The sequence below is a fragment of the Pleurodeles waltl genome, chromosome 4_1 (genome assembly GCF_031143425.1).
Source record: "Pleurodeles waltl isolate 20211129_DDA chromosome 4_1, aPleWal1.hap1.20221129, whole genome shotgun sequence".
Classification (NCBI taxonomy): domain Eukaryota; kingdom Metazoa; phylum Chordata; class Amphibia; order Caudata; family Salamandridae; genus Pleurodeles; species Pleurodeles waltl.
Window position 1 is genome coordinate 94,287,508 of NC_090442.1, and position 18,083 is coordinate 94,305,590.

Below are 18,083 nucleotides of genomic sequence, written 5' to 3' on the forward strand. Positions count from 1 at the left end.
TGAAATACACACACCTGATACACATACATGCACCACTCCCACACATCCAATCAACTATAAAACACACACCCACATCACCCACAAACCCCCACTACTAGAAAATCGGAGACAAGGCGAGAGACAGAGAGAGAGAGCACAGCGAACGCAAACCACAACACACAGAGGAACTCAACATCATCACCCACACTACATCCACGCACAAAACACTACACACCACCACACTCATCACCACAAACACCACCCCACACCTCATCCACACCACCCCATGGCACCCCAAAGACACCCCAGGTTCTTGGACGCAGAACTCAGGGTGATGGTGGAGGAAATCATCAGGATAGAGCCCCAGCTCTTTGGGACACAGGTGCAGCACACCACAATAGCCAGGAAGATGGAGCTATGGCAAAGGATCGTCGACAGAGTCAACGCTGTGGGACAGCATCCCAGAAATCGGGAAGACATCCGAAAGCACTGGAACGACCTACGGGGGAAGGTGCGGTCGATGGTGTCGCGACACAACTTCGCCGTGCAGAAGACTGGCGGCGGACCCCCACCTACTCCACCCGAATTCACAGCATGGGAGGAACAGGTCTTGAACATCCTGCATCCTGAGGGCCTCGCAGGAGTAGGCGGAGGAATGGACTCTGGTAAGTCAAATCTCAACTACTTCATCCCCCCCACCCACCAGCATGCCAACCCACACCCCCACCCTCACCCCCAACCCCCCATCACACATCCTCCCTGCTAATGTCTCACCTGCACAACCCACCCATCCCAACACCAAGCCCTGAATGCCACCACAAACCATGGACACCCATCACCTAAGCATGCCCACTGCACATACCCATCCCCCCCACAAACCACCCTCACAACACCTCCCCCAAGGGAATGCCAGCACTGGGGGACAAGGGCACCCACAAATCGCACGCTATAGCACACACAGAACCAATAACCATACTCTTTTACCCCTGCAGGACCCGAACGCCAACACACCGGCCAGGAGGGTCCAGAAATGTCCATCCCACCCCCAGAACAGGCCCCCAGTGATGACAGCAGCTCTGTCGACCTGGAACCAGATGACCAGCCCGGACCATCGGGGACCTCTGGACAGTCGGTTCCCCTCAGACAGGCACAGGCCACAGCAGACCTACCCCGCCATGGGAACACCAGCACAGCTCCCACCCAGCGGGCCCATGCCTCTGTTTCCAGGACAGGTCAAGCAGCGGTGTGTCTACCACTACAGGGCACCCAGGGTAACCCACCACCCCAACAACAACAGGGACCTGGGGGCAGTGGTAGTGGGCACACCGTCCAGGGGACAGAGGCCCAGGAACAAAGGTGATCTGGGAGGGCTGCTGTGCGACAGAGGGAGGACAGGCCCAGGGAACCCACTGTCCAAGAGGCCCTCACCACCATCATGGGAGCGTACCACCACTCCCAAGAGACGATGGCGACGGTCCTGGCGAGGTTCCAGGAGATCCAGGCCATGCAGGAGGAACAGTACATGGGGTTCCGGGAAGAACTCCGCAGCATCAGTTCCGCAATGGGTACAATCGTCGTGGCACTCAACCTGATTGTCACCACATTGCGGGACCATGTGGCCCCCCAAAGGGCCCCTGCCACTAGCATGGAGGAAGAACAGCCGACCACCTCCGCCGGCGCTAGTGGACAGGAGGCCCCTACACAACAGCAACGGGCCCCCCGAACCCCACCCCGTGCAGAACAAGAACCACCCCGCAAGAAAAGCCTGAGATCTAGGAAGAAGACAGAGTAGGATGTCAAGACCCCCGCCATGCACGGATACCCCCGGATGTCATCCCACTGTCCCACTTGTTCACCCTGTCCAACCTTAGATTGCCCCTGCTCCATCTTCCACAGGCATATGGACAATGTACCTGTGAGACTGAGAATCTGGACTCTGCCATGGACAGTCCTCCACCATCACCCATCACCCTTTTCGAACTATTCCACAATATTTGCACTTCAATAAACACAATTATTGCACAAAATCCATCTGGAGTCTGCCTTTTTTTTAAAACCAAATGTATTAGACAAAAGCAACCAAAATTGTCCAGTTACATTGTGATGACAACATACCAGTGTCACACAGCTGTAGTCCATGTGGAAACAAAGCAGAGGTCACGCCGTGGGGCACACATCTCTGAAATTGGAAGGGAAAATCACAACTCAGTTACCATACACTGGGGGGAAAGGTCAGACAGTAGAGAGCCAGTACTGTAAAAGTTAATTTAAAATGCTGGTGTGGAGTCTTACCTGTGTGTTACTGAAAATACTGCAGTATCACTGTGTCCCTGTTGTCTGTGTCGTCCTCTTCGTCTTCCTCCTCTTCACTCTCTGCAGGCTCCACAGCTGCCACAACACCAACATCTGGACCATCCTCCTGCAGGAAAGGCACCTGGCGTCGCAAAGCCAGGTTGTGAAGCATGCAGCAGGCCACGATGATATGACACACCTTCTTTGGTGAGTACATTAGGGATCCACCTGTCATATGCAGGCACCTAAACCTGGCCTTCAGGAGGCCGAAGGTCCGCACGATCACCCTCCTAGTACGCCCATGGGCATCATTGTACCGTTCCTCTGCCCTTGTCCTGTGATTCCTCACTGGGGTCAGTAGCCACGGAAGGTTGGGGTAACCAGAGTTACCAATTAGCCACACACGGTGTCTCTGTAGCTGTTCCATCACATAAGGGATGCTGCTATTTTGCATGACGTACGCGTCATGCACTGACCCTGGGAACTTGGCATTCACATGGGAGATGTACTGGTCAGCCAAACAGACCACCTGGACATTCATGGAATGATAACTTTTTCGGTTCCTGTACACCTGTTCACTGTCTTTTGGGGGGACCAAAGCCACATGGGTCCCATCAATGGCACCAATGATGTTGGGAATGTGTCCAAGGGCATAGAAATCACCCTTCACTGTAGGCAATTCCCCCACCTCAGGGAAAATGATGTAGCTCCGCATGTATTTCATCAGGGCAGACAACACTCTGAACAATACCTTGGAAAACATAGGCTGAGACATCCCAGATGAAATGCCCACTGTAGTTTGAAATGATCCACTAGCCCAAAAATGGAGTACTGACAGCACCTGCACTAGAGGCGGAATCCCTGTGGGTTGGCGGATGGGTGACATCAGGTCTGGCTCCAGCTGGGCACACAGTTCCTGTATAGTGGCACGGTTAAGTCTGTAGGTGAGTATGATATGTCGTTCTTCCATTGTCGACAGGTCCACCAGCGGTCTGTACACGGGAACATTCCTCCGTCTCCTCGCAAGTCCCAGCGGACGGTGCCTAGGAAGGACAACATGGACCACAGAGTCAATCAACCCACAGGTACGTTTCCACAGATTGCACAGTACACGAATCTCTATGCAGTGAATGGCTTGTCTGAGTGTCGATGCAAGGCCTAGGCATGTGTGACGCAGTAGGAATTAAGCCATGTGGGCCCTTGAAATGGCGGCTGCCTGACCTGTGAAGTGTGACAATGTGATGTGAGCTCATTGCGCTGGCGTGGCACACCGTGGCGGTAGGCGGTCGAAGACCGCGGCGCAAAGCCGCATTGGATAACATTGAACCCTATGGGTTTCAGGAGCCAATGGCGATGTGCGCCGGCGGTCGCGGTACGCACCGCCGCGGTACGCACCGCCGCGGCCGTAACCACCATTTTCTATCTGCTTAATTACTAGAGACCTGATCATCCACAGGAGAGGACCTATACTGCAAGTGCTGCTGTGACCTCGGTCTGGAAGTGATAATGGCTGCTGCGACTGGGGAAAGGGCCCCCGCCTTCAGTTCCGAAGAGTTGGAGAAGCTCGTGGACGGGGTCCTCCCCCAGTATGCGCTACTCTACGGTCCTACAGACCAACAGGTGAGTACACGGGGGCCAATGCTTAGTGGCCAATGCCTGGGATGAGTGGGGTGGATGTACGATGGAGGGGAGGGGAGCGAATGAGGAATGCATCGCACGACAGATGAGAGCATGTGCCACATGGCAAGGTTGGGGAGGGGGTGCCACTCACATCGACCATGCAGAAAAGCAATGATGTTTCTTTTCCCCCCTGTACATGTCACATAGGTCAGCGCCCATCAGAAGATTGAGATTTGGCGTGCCATCGCCAAGGACGTCCGGGCCCTGGGGGTCCACAACAGACGGGGCACCCACTGCCGCAAGAGGTGGGAGGACATCCGCAGCGGGAGCAGGAAGACCGCCGAGGCACTGCTGGGGATGGCCTCCCAACCTAGGAGGGGTGCCAGTCGTACCTTGACCCCCCTGATGTCCCGGATCCTGGCGGTGGCCTACCCCGATTTGGATGGGCGCCTGAGGACATCACAGCAGACACAAGGGGGTGAGTACCAGCACATTCAGCTATCTTTGCGCGCAGTGGAGGTGCCTGGGTGGGGGAGGAGGGCTGTGGGTATCCCTAGGCCAGGGCGATTTCTGTAGGCTAGGCCCCTCCGTGAGGCATAGCCCTGTGCCCCCGCCCCCCACCTCTGTAGGGTGCCTAGTAAAGCTAGTCATGGACCTGTGTTTTCTATGTGGGCAGTTGTCGCCCATAGGCTTGTAGGGCATGTCCCAGTGATTGAGTAGTGTACCCCAAGTGCGCAGCGTAGTGCAGGGGGCTTCTGTGTCTGTCTTCTCCGCCAACGGTGTCGCCAATGCATGCACTCAACTTGTCTTTATTTCTCCACCCCCCCCATTTTCTTTGTCATTCTGTTAATGTGTGCATTAGCATCATCAGGCGGAGGAGAAGTGGCATCGGGGCAAGAGGGAGCTGCATCTCACATGGCCCCGGAGGGCCATGCAACCGACTCCGAGTTGACTAGTGAGACGGAGGGGGAGGGGGGCTCCACCACGGGGACCCGTGCAGACGTCAGCGACACCGACACGTCCTCGGATGGGAGCTCCCTTGCGGTGGCGGCAACATCCGTGCCCACCGCTACAACAGGTACAGCCACCACCCAGCGCACCAGCTCCGCCCTCCCAGCAGCCCCTCAGCGTTTGGCCCGTCCCCGCACGGCCAGGAAGCCGGCCATCTCCTTCGCCCCAGGCACCTCAGGCCCTGCCCCAGTCACATCTGCTGCCCTCAGTGCGAAGGTCATTGACCTCCTGAGGACCATCATTGTTGGGCAGTCTACCCTTTTGAATGCCATCCAGGGTGTAGAGAGGGAGGTGCATCGGAGCAATGCATAACTGGAGGGCCTTCATTCGGGTCAGGCTGCCCAGCAGCGATCGTTCAACGCTCTGGCCTCAGCACTGACGGCAGCCATTGTCCCTGTCTCCAGCCTCCCTCTTCCAACTCCCTCCACCCAGTCCCACTCCCCTGTTCCTCTGCCTATCCCATCCACACCTACAGACCAGCCTGCACACACCTCAACACCCAAGGGCAGCTCATCCAGACATAAGCACCACAGATCACACAAGCATTCACCCAAGCAACATCCAGATGCAGACATGCCAACAGCCACTACCTCCTCTGTGTCCCCCACCTCCTCGTCTCCCTCCTCCCTCCCTGTGACGTCTCCACTCACACCTGCATGCACACCACCATCAGCCAGTACGTCCGTCACCACCACACCCTCCAGACCAGTCCGCACACGTGCAGTCACCACCCCCACTGCCATGTACACGTCCCCTGTGTCCTCTCCCAGTGTGTCTGTCACCCCCTCTTCCAAACCACACAAACGCAGGCAGGCACCCACCCAACAGCCATCCACCTCACGACAGCCTCCGTCACAAGCACCTGCACCCAAAGACACCACACTTGACTCTCCTACAACCACATCCTCTTCCTCCACACCCATACCCACTCCAGCTACCCTTCCCATTGCTCCCAAAAAGCTTTTCCTCTCAAAATTGAACCTCTTTCCATCACCTGACCCACCCCCTCCATCTCGTAAGAGTTCCAAAAACACCTCAGCCACCACCAGCCCTGCATCTCCGAAGACCATAGTGCATGGCTTTTGGAGTCCGCCAGCTCCTAGGGCAGGAACATCGGCCAGCAGCAAGGGGACAGCCAGCCCCCCCCTGGGAAGAGGACCAAGAAAGTGAAGGGCCGGCGCGACAGGTCTGAGACGGCTGCCCCCAAGGACAGTAGCCTTGCCCCGTCACCTGCCACATCCAGTAAGGGAGGCAAGGGCCACAGAGATTCTGCCAAGGAGGGCAAGAGCAGCAGGGCGGACAAGTCAGGCAGCAGCCGACCTGGCCAGGAGGGCCCCACCAGCCCCATTCCAGGTGTGTCGGAGGACACCCAGGGTCCCAGGACTCCATCACAGGAGGGCCCCGCAACCGAAAGGTCCGATGGTGACTGAGCGGGAAGTATTGGCCAGGTGTGGTTCCCTCGAAACACAAGACAAGCACCGCTGAACAGGGCCCCGCCAAGACAGGCACCGCTGAACAGGGGCCGCCATGAGAAGCACCGCTGAACAGGGCCCCGCCAAGACAGGCACCGCTGAACAGGGGCCGCCGTGAAAAGCACCGCTGAACAGGGCCCCGGCGTGAGAAGCACCGCTGAACAGGGCCCCGCCGTGAGAAGCACCACTGAACAGGGCCCCGCCAAGACAGGCACCGCTGAACAGGGGCCGCTGTGAAAAGTACCGCTGAACAGGGCCCCGCCGTGAGAAGCACCACTGAACAGGGCCCCGCCAAGACAGGCACCACTGAACAGGGGCCGCCGTGAGAAGCACCGCTGAACAGGGCCCCGCCAAGACAGGCACCGCTGAACAGGGGCCGCCGTGAAACGCACCGCTGAACAGGGCCCCGCCGTGAGAAGCAACGCTGAACAGGGCCCTCCAAGACAGACACCGCTGAACAGGGCCCCGCCGTGAGAAGCACCGCTGAACTGGGCCCCTCCTGTCAAGCACCGCTCCGTTGGGCCCTCCTGTCAAGCACCGCTCCGCTGGGCCCTCCTGTCAAGCACCGCTCCGCTGGGCCCTTCATCTCAAGCACCGCTCCGCTGGGCCCTTCATCTCAAGCACCGCTCCGCTGGGCCCTCCTGTCAAGCACCGCTCCGCTGGGCCCTCCTGTCAAGCACCGCTCCGCTGGGCCCTTCATCTCAAGCACCGCTCCGCTGGGCCCTTCATCTCAAGCACCGCTCCGATGGGCCCTTCATCTCAAGCACCGCTCCGCTGGGCCCTTCATCTCAAGCACCGGTCCGCTGGGCCCTCCTGTCAAGCACCGCTCCGCTGGGCCCTTCATCTCAAGCACCGCTCCGCTGGGCCCTTCATCTCAAGCACCGCTGGACCATTGGCAGGCCCGGATCTGTGTTGGGCAGGGTTTCACGAGGCACTCTGGCCACCATGCCTCCTCCATGACCAGTGGAGTCTGTAATCCACCTGATGGACTGTGGCTTTGCACTCCCCAGGATGGTCCAGTGGGCAGCCCACCCACTGTAAAGACTTGTTAGACTGTGGCTTTGCACTCCCCAGGATGGTCCAGTGGGCAGCCCACCAGCTGTAGAGACTTGAGAGACTGTGGCTTTGCACTCCCCAGGATGGTCCAGTGGGCAGCCCACCCACTGTAGAGACTTGTGAGACTGTGGCTTTGCACTCCCCAGGATGGTCCAGTGGGCAGCCCACCCACTGTAGAGACTTGAGAGACTGTGGCTTTGCACTCCCCAGGATGGTCCAGTGGGCAGCCCACCCACTGTAGAGACTTGAGAGACTGTGGCTTTGCACTCCCCAGGATGGTCCAGTGGGCAGCCCACCCACTGTAGAGACTTGAGAGACTGTGGCTTTGCACTCCCCAGGATGGTCCAGTGGGCAGCCCACCCACTGTAGAGACTTGTGAGACTGTGGCTTTGCACTCCCCAGGATGGTCCAGTGGGCAGCCCACCCACTGTAGAGACTTGAGAGACTGTGCCTTTGTACTCCCCAGGATGGTACAGTGGGCATGGAGGAGCTTCGTGGATCTGGTGTCGTGGACTCATGTGGCTGAGGTGCCCCCCCTTCCCTTCCCCCTGAGGTGCCTGTAGTTTATTTTTGTGATGCCCCAGCAGTGTTCTCTCCAATGGACTCGGTCTCGTGTGTGGGCTTTGCCCATGTGTTGATGCACATTGGCCCACGAACAATAGAAGGTTGCCAAACTGTGCCGGACTTTTGCAACATGTATATATAGTTAATGATTAAAAATTTTGATTGATAGATTTCATACTTCCCATTACTTAAAGTTTCCTATAATATACTTCAATTTTTATAATCATTTCCTTTTGTCTTGGCATTATTCTTTGGGGTTTGGTGGTGTCACTCTGACTTGTTAATCTGCATTGGTGTGTAGGTATTTGGGTGGATGTGGGGGGGGGGTGTATCGCGTATGTGTGTGCCCGTAACCTTTCCTCCTCCCCCTCCCCTGTGGCGTAGGTGCAGTACTCACCGTTGTCGTCTGCGCCGACGTTCGTGCTCCTGGTAGAAGAGCAGGAAGGCAATGGCTGGGAGGATGTGGAGTTCCGGTTCCATGCTGTCCCGATTCCACGTGGAGTGTGTCGAGGTGAGCGTTTTCAGTTTGGAAAGTCTGTTTCCGCCGTGTTTTTATCACGACCCATGAATCCAAGCGGTGGTCTTTCAACCGCGGTAATCCATTGGCGGTACACAACACCGCGGTCAAAATACACAAACAACACAACCACATTGGACAATTCGAAATACACACACCTGATACACATACACACACCACTTCCACACACCCAATCCAATATAAACACACACCCACATCACCCACAAACTCTTACGACCAGAATTGCGATAGAAGGCCAGAGAGAGACACCACCAGAAACAACACTAGCATCCACAGGCACACAACATCATCACTCACACAACATCCACGCACCTCAGACAACACACACAAAGACATCCCCTCACACATTACAACCGACACGACCTCACACATCACCCACACCACATCATGGCACCTCAACAACACCCCAGGTTCTCTGAGGAGGAGCTCAGGGTCATGGTGGAGGTAATCGTCCTTGTAGAGCCACAGCTATTCGGATCACAGGTGCAACACACCTCCATTGCTAGGAAGATGGAGCTATGGCGCAGAATCGTTGACAGGGTCAACGCATTGGGTCAGCACCCCAGAACACGGGATGACATCAGGAAAAGGTGGAACGACCTACGGGGAAGGTGTGTTTCGTGGTCTCCAGACACCAGATTGCTGTACAGAGGACTGGCGGTGGACCCCCACCTCCTCCCCTACAACTAACAACATGGGAGGAGCAAGTCTTGACGATCATGCATCCTGAGGGCCTCGCAGGAGTAGCAGGAGGACTGGATTCTGGTAAGTCAAATCTTAACTACTTTATCCCCCCCGCCCTACCTGCATGCCATCACATACCCCCACCCTTTCCCTCACTCCCATCACTCCACCAACTCATATATATTCCACTATCACAACCCACCCATCCCAATACCAAGCCCTGCATGCAACAACAATGCATGGACGCCCATCACAGACCTGCATGGACACACATCACCACAGCATGCCCAGTAGAGAGACTCAGCCAGCCCATATAATCACCACTCACACAAGGTGACAGAGAAAGCTCAATTATACAGGGAATCACACCCATTGCACAAGATGGCACACACTGATGCAATAACAATGCATTTGCATCCCAACAGGACCCGTACCCAACGTCACCAGAGAGGAGGTGCCACCAACATCCAACCCCCCCCCAGAACAGGCCCACAGTGATGACAGCAGCTCTGCACGCCTGGATCACGATGACCAACCTGGCCTATCGGGGACCTCTGGACAGTTGGTTACCCTGCCACAGTCCCAACCCACCACAGAGCCTCCCCCCTCAGGAAACACCACCACAGCACCTACCCAGCAGGCCCATACCTCATTTCTCAGGACACGTCAATCAGCAGTGTGTCCACCACTACGGGGACCGCAGGCAAACCCACAAACACAGGACGATCAGGGACCTTGAGTCAGTGGGCACACGGTTCAGGGGACAGAGGCACAGGACAAGAGAGAAGCTGGGAGGACTGCTGTTCGATAGGGGGAGGACTGGCCCAGGGAACCGACCCTCCACAAGGCACTCTCAAACATCATGGGAGCATACCACCATTCCCAAGAGACCATGGGCACGGTACTGGCCAAGTTACAGGAGACCCAGCGGCTGTAGGAGGGACAGTACTTGGGGATCAGGGAGGACCTCACAAAAACCTACACCATCCTCGTAACCATAGCAGGGGTGCTGGCTGACATGGGCAAGAAAATGAGGGAGGCAGTGGCACAAAAAGGGCCTCTGACTCTAGACAAACTGAGGAACAGCCTTCAACCTCTGCCAGCGCTAGTGGACAGGAGGCCCCACCACAGGACCAACAGGCCACCAGCACCCCACCCCCTGCAGAAGGAGAACCACCCCGCAAACGGTCCCTGCGATCCAGACAGAAGCCAGAGAACATTGCCAAGACCCCCGCCACGAAATAGGACTCTCCTAGTTGTCACCCTTCTGTCCCACTCTGTCACCCTGTCCACCTTGAAGTGCCATTGCTCCACTGGACAATGCACTTGTCATACTTAGAGACTGGGCTCTACCCTGGACCTTCCTCCACCATCAGCCCAGCCCCTTGCACTTACCCCCATACTATTTAGCACAAAAAATAAACACCCTTGAAATATAAACCATACTGGAGTCAGTGTAATGATTGGAAAGATGTATTCTTTCAACATTCTCAAAGCATTGCAACGTCTATGTTCATTGAATTATATCACAGGATGACAGCTGGTGGGCAGGAGTACATATAGCAGGAGCCAGAATGGGGTACACAGATCTGAAAAAAGGGAATCCAAATGGAACAGTCAGTGTCCATAGACAGAGGGTAAGAGGCTGCCATGTACAATGTCCAAAGGTATACTGAAATGTGAAGTTGAGTTACAGTCTCTTACTTGTGTGTCACTGGAAATACTGCTGTATAATGTTTGTTCTGTTGTCCACATCTTCTTCATATGCCTTCTCTTCCTCACTGTTCACAGGCTCCACCGCTGCCACAAGACGATCAGCAGGCTTATCCTCCAGCAGAAAAGGCACCTGGCGTCTCAAGGCGAGGTTGTGCAACATACAGCATGCCACGATGATCTGGCACACCTTCTTGGGTGAGTAGTACAGGGATCCACCTGTCAGATGGAGGCACCGGAACCCGGCCTTCAGGAGGCCGAAGGTCCTCTCAATAATCCTCCTTGTTCATCTATGTGCCTCATTGTAACGTTCCTCTGCCCTTGTCCTAGGATTCCTCACTGGGGTCAGCAGCAGTAAGAGGTTGGGGTAACCAGAGTCACCTGTAAATATTGAGGGACAACTGTTAGACACACACTAACCCTTAGGGACAACTCCATACTCAGCCCCAACTAATACTGTGTGGTGACTTTGGCCTCACCTAATAGCCACACCCGGTGCATCTGCAGTTGCCCCATCACATAAGGGATGCTGCTATTCCTCAAGACATAGGCATCATGCACTGAGCCAGGATATTTGGCATTCACATGGGAGATATACAGGTATGCCAAACACACCATGTGCACATTCATCAAATGATAGCTTTTTCAATTCCTGTAGACCTGTTCATTGCTGCGGGGGGACAAATGCCACATGTGTACCATCAATGGCACCAATGATGTTGGGGATTTGTCCCAGGGCATAGAAGTCAGCTTTCATTGTGGCCAAATCATCCACCTGGGGGAAGACGATGTAGCTGCACATGTGTTTCAGCAGGGCAGCCAACACGCTGATGCCATGGCCACTGTTGTTTGGAAGGAACCACTTGCCAGGAAATAGAGCACTGACAGGACCTCCACTAGAGTTGGGATTCCTGTGGGCTGGTGGATAGCTGACATCAGGTCTGGCTCCAATTGGGCACACAGTTCTTGGATTGTGGCACAATCAAGTCTGTATGTGATGATAACGTGTCTGTCCTTCACTGCTGACAGGTCCACCAGGGGTGTGTACACCGGAGAATGCCGCCATCTCAACATCTGCCTCAGAGGTTGTAGCCTATGGAGGCAAACGGTGAGCAGTAGGTCATTTTCCACATAGATGGCACAACTTTTTTTTAATTAATGTCACAGAAGCAGTGTGTGAATTTGAGAGTCAGTAGATGTGCCAATATGTGCTGTGACGCAGCTAGGTGCCGTGCCATGTCCCTCCTGAAATGGCAGCTGCCTGACCTGTGAGGAGGGACTAGGGGAAATTAGGTAACTGCGCTGGCGTTGTGCTGCGTCACGGTAGGCGGTAGATGACCGCAGCGCAACTCCGTATTGGTTATCATTGGGCCCTATGGGTCCCAGGAGCCAATGGCGATGTACACCTGAGGTGATGGTATGCACCGCTGTGGACGTCACTGCCATTTTCTAGCTATTCACTCACTTGCTACCTGACCATCAACAGGAGAGGACCTACACTGCTGTGACCTGAGTCTGGAAGCGACAATGGCTAGAGTGTCTGGGGAAAGGGCCCCTGCCTTCACTGCAGAGGAGTTGGAGAAACTGATGGATGGGGTCCTCCCCAGTAAACTTTATGCTAGGGTCCTCCAGACAAACAGGTGAGCACACTGTGAGCATGATGTGTGGGCAATGCCTGTTTGAAGTGGTGTGGATGTAAGCCACATGTTGGTGGGTGCTAAGGCATCCTGACCCCAATGCTGCATGAGAGGTGGTCACTGTATGTGCACCAGGGCATGGGTGGGAACTGGTGGGCAATGAGTATGACGGTCCGGACAGGTGAGTAATTACATTTCCGCTTTCTTTTCCCTCTAGGTCGCGGCCCACCAGAAAAAGGATATTTGGCGTGCCATCGCCAAGGAGATGCGGACCCTCGGGTCTATCACAGGCGTAGCACCCACTGCTGCAAGAGATGGGAGGACCTGCGCCGCTGGATCAGGGAGACGGCGGAGGCCCAGCTGGTGCTGGCCTCCCAATGTGGAATGGGTGCACGTCGCACCATGACCCCCCTGATGTTCTGCATCCCGGCGGTGGCCTATCCGGAGTTGGATGGGCACTTGAGGGCATCACAGCAGCCGCAAGGGGGTGAGTACAGATTCAGAAAGCTGACTTTGCGCGCTTTAGGATCTAGCTGGGTGGGGGATGTGGGCTGTGGGTGCCCCTAGACCAGGGTGATCGTGGCAGGGTAGGTCCCTTGTGTGCAGGCTCTGAAGCACTCCTACCCCAATGGTACAAGTGGCCAACTACTACTGGGAAGGGTCCTGTGGGTGTCAGGTGCGCAGATGCTGGCGTTAGGCATTGTACTCCATGGGCTGGTGACTACCTTAGTGTCTGGTTGGGCATGGCCTAGTGCATAGGGCAGCTCAGTGTGTGTTGTGTATGCCAACGGTAGTGGTGTTGTTGGCATTGACCAAGTGTATCCTCTGCCTCTCCCCCCATTTTTGTTTTGTCACCCTGTCCTTGTGTACATTAGCATCATCTGGTGGAGGAGCAGAGGCACCAGCTACGTAGGGAGCTGCATCCCACATGGCCCATGAGGGCGAATCCACTGAGGGAGAAGGCACCAGTGGGACGGAGGGTGAGGGGAGCTCCACGATGGGGACAGGAGGGGATACCAGTAACAGCGATTCCTGCTTCGATGGAAGCTCCCTGTCATTTGCGGACTCCTCTGTGTCCACCCCAACAACAAGTACAGCTGCCACCCCCCTACCAGCACCGCCCACCCAGCAGCCCCTCAGCGTGTTTCCCATGCCCGCTCACCCAGGAGAGTGGGCATCTCATTAGCCCCAGGCACCTCAGGCCCTGCCCCAGTCAGCCCTGCTGCCCCTTTGATGAGGCTATTGACCTCCTCAGATCCCTCACTGTTGGGCAGTCAACCATTCTGAATGCCATCCAGGGTGTCGAGAGGCATTTGCAACAAACAAATGCATACCTGGAGGGCATTCATTCTGGTGTGGCGGCACAACAGAGAGCATTTCAGGCCCTGGCCTCAGCACTGATGGTATCCATTGTCCCTGTGTCCAGCCTCCCCCCTCCAACTTCAACTACCCTGACCCAATCCCCTCTATCTCACCCTATCCCAAGCACACCTTCAGACCAGCATGCACACACATCAACACACAAAAGTGGCTCACGAAAACATAAGCACCACACATCATCACACAGGCACTCACACAAGCACCATACCCATACACACATAACAACATTCACTTCCTCCACTGTGTCCCCCTCCTCTTCTCCGTCCACCTCCCTCCCAGTAGCATCTCCACTCACACCTGCATGCACTACATCTTCACCCAGTACCTCCATCACCATACGCCCATCACAACACACCCCTCACGAGCACTGACCACCCACACAACCACGCACACGTTCCCTGTGTCCTCTCCCAGTGTGTCAGTGAGCCCTCCTCCCAAAGTACACAAACGCAGACACACACCCACTCAACAGCCATCCACCTCACAACAGCCTCCAGCCTATGCACCTTCACCCAAACTCAGCAGACGTACACCTCCTACAACTACTACCTCTTCCTCCACTCCCACACCCCCTCCATCTTCCCGTCCCAGTGTGTCTAAAAAACTTTTCCTGGCTAACATTGACCTCTTCCCTACACCTCCCCCCCGTCCTCCTCCTAGGGCCAGGATGTCTAGATCCCAGGCCAGCACCTCAGCCACCAACTCGGCGTCCGCTGTAGTCCCTGCAAGTCCGAGAGGATCGAAGGGGACACCCATCAGGGCTGGCAGTGTGCCACCTACCAATGCAAAAGGCTAACCGATTCCGCCACATGCCAAGGTTAAGAAGGGGCCAGCATGCAGAACGGACAAGACGCACCACCCACCTAGCAAGGCCTCATCCAAAAAACAGTGCCAAGGTCCCAGCAGCATCTACCAAGGTGGGGAAGGGAAAAAAAGGAAAGGCAAGGCACTTCAGGGCTTGGAGCCTCCAGGTGAGGGACTGGTGACCACCATTTGTCCTGACAGGCCAGCAACCTTTACCACGGTAAGCACCGCCGCAACCACCGCCACCTGCACTGCCACCTGCACCGCCATCTGCACTGCCATCTGCACTGCCCCCTGCACGCCGCTCCCACGACAGCCACCAGCATCATCCCCAGTGGGCAGCCGTCCGAGGCTGCTGGAGACAGCCTGGTGTCTCCCTCCACAACTACCAGCACCTGCACCACAGGCAGCACCAGCAGCATCTCCACCAAAGACACCGCCGCAGGCACCGCCATCTTCACCGCCATATGCACTGCCACATGCCCAACCTGTGCCACTACATCGGACATCAGCAGCATCCCCAGTGGGCAGCCATCAGAGGTTGCAGGAGACGTCCTGGACCCTGCACCCACCACTTGAGGCACCAGGACTGGCACTACCAGCAGTTTGCAGCCTAAGTCGCCGAAGGATGGAGTCTGGCTCTGCCTCCATGGAGTATCATGCTACCTGTTCCTTGCAAATCTCGTGCCTCAGACACCCAGGTGAGGGAATGTGGACTGCCACACCCCCGGTACAGCATCACTGGGCACACAGCCCCCTCCAGAACCAGTGGAGAGATGCATCCACTCCCCCTATCCTTGACAGGGTGAAGCAGACGGGGCAGAAGGCCCCCTCCAGAACCAGTGGAGAGATGCATCCACTCACCCTATTCTTGGCAGTATGAAGCAAACAGGGCACAAGCCCCCTCCATAACCAATGGAGAAAGGCATCCACTCACCCTATCCTTGGCAGGATGAAGCAGACTGGGCACAAGGCCCCCTCCAGAACCAGTAAAGAAAGGCATCCACTCACCCTATGCTTGGCAGGATGAAGCAGACTGGGCACAAGGCCCCCTCTAGAACCAGTGGAACATGTCACCCACTTGAGAGACTGTGGCTTTGAACTCCCCAGTAGCAAGCAGTGGGCAAAGCACCCACTTGAGAGACTTGAGAGACTTGAGAGACTTGAGAGACTGTGGCTTTGCACTTCCCAGGACCAAGCAGTGGGCAAAGCACCCACTTGAGAAACTTGAGAGACTGTGGCTTTGTACTCCCCAGGACATCACTGTGGGCATATTGCCCCCTCCAGGAGCAGTGGCGTAGTACCATCTTCCGGCTGAGGTGCCCCCCATCCCCTTCCCCCTGAGGTGCCTGTGTTTTTTTTACCTGATGTCCCTGCAGTGTTCTCTCCATTTTGAGGCAGGAGTCAAGTGTGGGCTTCACCCATGATTTTTTGGGCCACTGGTCCATGGACATTTGCAATGGACAGTGTACGACCCTCTGTACATATTGTAAATATTTGTATAAACTGTTGTTTTCAATCGTTAACGTTATATGCATTTTCTAAATATCACAGATTCTTTTTGTCCTTTGGTCCTTGCATTCTTCCAGGGGGTTACGTGGTGTATCTGTAATGTTGTTGGATCTGTTAGTGTTTATGGTGTTGTGGGTGAGGGTGCGGGTGTGGGTGTTGCATGTTGCATGTGTGTGTCACTCTCTTTTTCCTCCCCCCTTCCCTGTGTACTAGGTGCAGTACTCGCCACCGTCCTTGGTGTTCCTGGTAGATGAGGTAGACCAGCATGGGGATGACCTGCAGCTCGGACTCCATTGGTTCTTCGTTGAGTGTCGAAAGGTGAGTGGTTCCCCTTCAGTCTACTGTTCCCGCCATAGTTTTGGTGTCATTGGTACTGCCCCGGAAAAGCTGGCGGAATGGTGCCTTGTTACATGGTTAGCGGTACATTGTCTTCCACCTGTCTGTTGGCGGTGACCGCCATGGTGTTTGTTGCTACCGCCCTGGTGGTCGGAGTGTTAAAGCTGCCTATGTTGGCGGTTTCCGCTGTGGTTGTGATTTGTTTTACCGCCAGCCTTTTGGCGGTATTACCGCCGCTTTATCACCGACCGCCAGGGTTGTAATGAGGGACTTCATCCTTTAGAAAACAGTGAGAATGCTGTTATTGTGCAAAGTACCTGGTTAGCGTCAAAAATAAAGTCGCTTGGGCGAGCGTGCTTTCGAAAAGTCAGCGATGCGTCGATTCCTTACTCGCAAGTGAGGCCATGCGTTATTTCCTTCTCCGGTTGGGTCGGCGATGCATCTTTTTTCTTCTTTGCAAAAGAAGCGATAAGTCGATTTCCAGATGGGCACCTCAGGTCCGGGCAGGCTTTGCATTGATTTTCCGTGCCCATCGATGTTGCGTTGAACTCTGGCCGCACAGTATCAGAAAACCGCACTGTGTGGGGTTTGCTTCGTTATTAGCCTCCGTTAGCGGGTGTTGTGTGCCATTACTCCAGCCGCGTTGTGTCAATCTTCCAGCCGCAATGCAGGTGGAGAGTTGATTTCAGCTGTAAGTCCACCGGCACGTGGTTTATCAGCCGCGACATGGAAGGTGCGTCATAAATTTCCCTGCACGCCGGTCTGTGTGTGGATTTTCACTTCTTGGCTGACAGCTTCACCCCTCAAGGGACCAGAGACTGGATTGGGCACCACTTGGCAAGGCACGAGTCTCAGCAGAGAGTCCAGGTGGTGGCATGGGAAGTCTTTGAAGGCCCTGAGACGTCAGCAACAGGAGGCAACCTCAGTTCAAGCCCTTGGAGATTCTTTTTCAAGCAGGAATACATCTAATCTTAAGGGGTTTGGGGTTCTCTTCTTATACCCCTTTTTACCTCTGAAGTACGCAACTTCAAAGAAAAATCTCCCTTGTTTGTATGATCCTGCCTTGCCCAGGCCAGGCACCAGACCCACACCAGGGGGTGGGAGACTGCATTGTGTGATGACAGGCACAGCCCTTTTAGGTGTAAGTGACCACTCCTCCCCTCCCCTCAGCCCAGATGGACCATCAGGATATGCAGACTACACCCCAGCTCCCTTTGTGTCACAGTCTAGATGAGAGGTGCATACAGCCCAACTGTCAATCTGACCCAGACAGGGCATCCACAAACAGGCAGAGTCACAGAATGGTTTAGGCAAGAAAATGCCCACTTTCTAAAAGTAGCAAACTCCCCATGTCTATCTGCTCAAAAAAAGAATCTGTACTTTAAGGATATTTAAAGGCAGCCCCCATGTTAACCTATGAGAGAGATAGGCCTTGCAACAGTAAAAAACGGATTTGGCAGTATTTCACTGTCAGGACATGTAAAA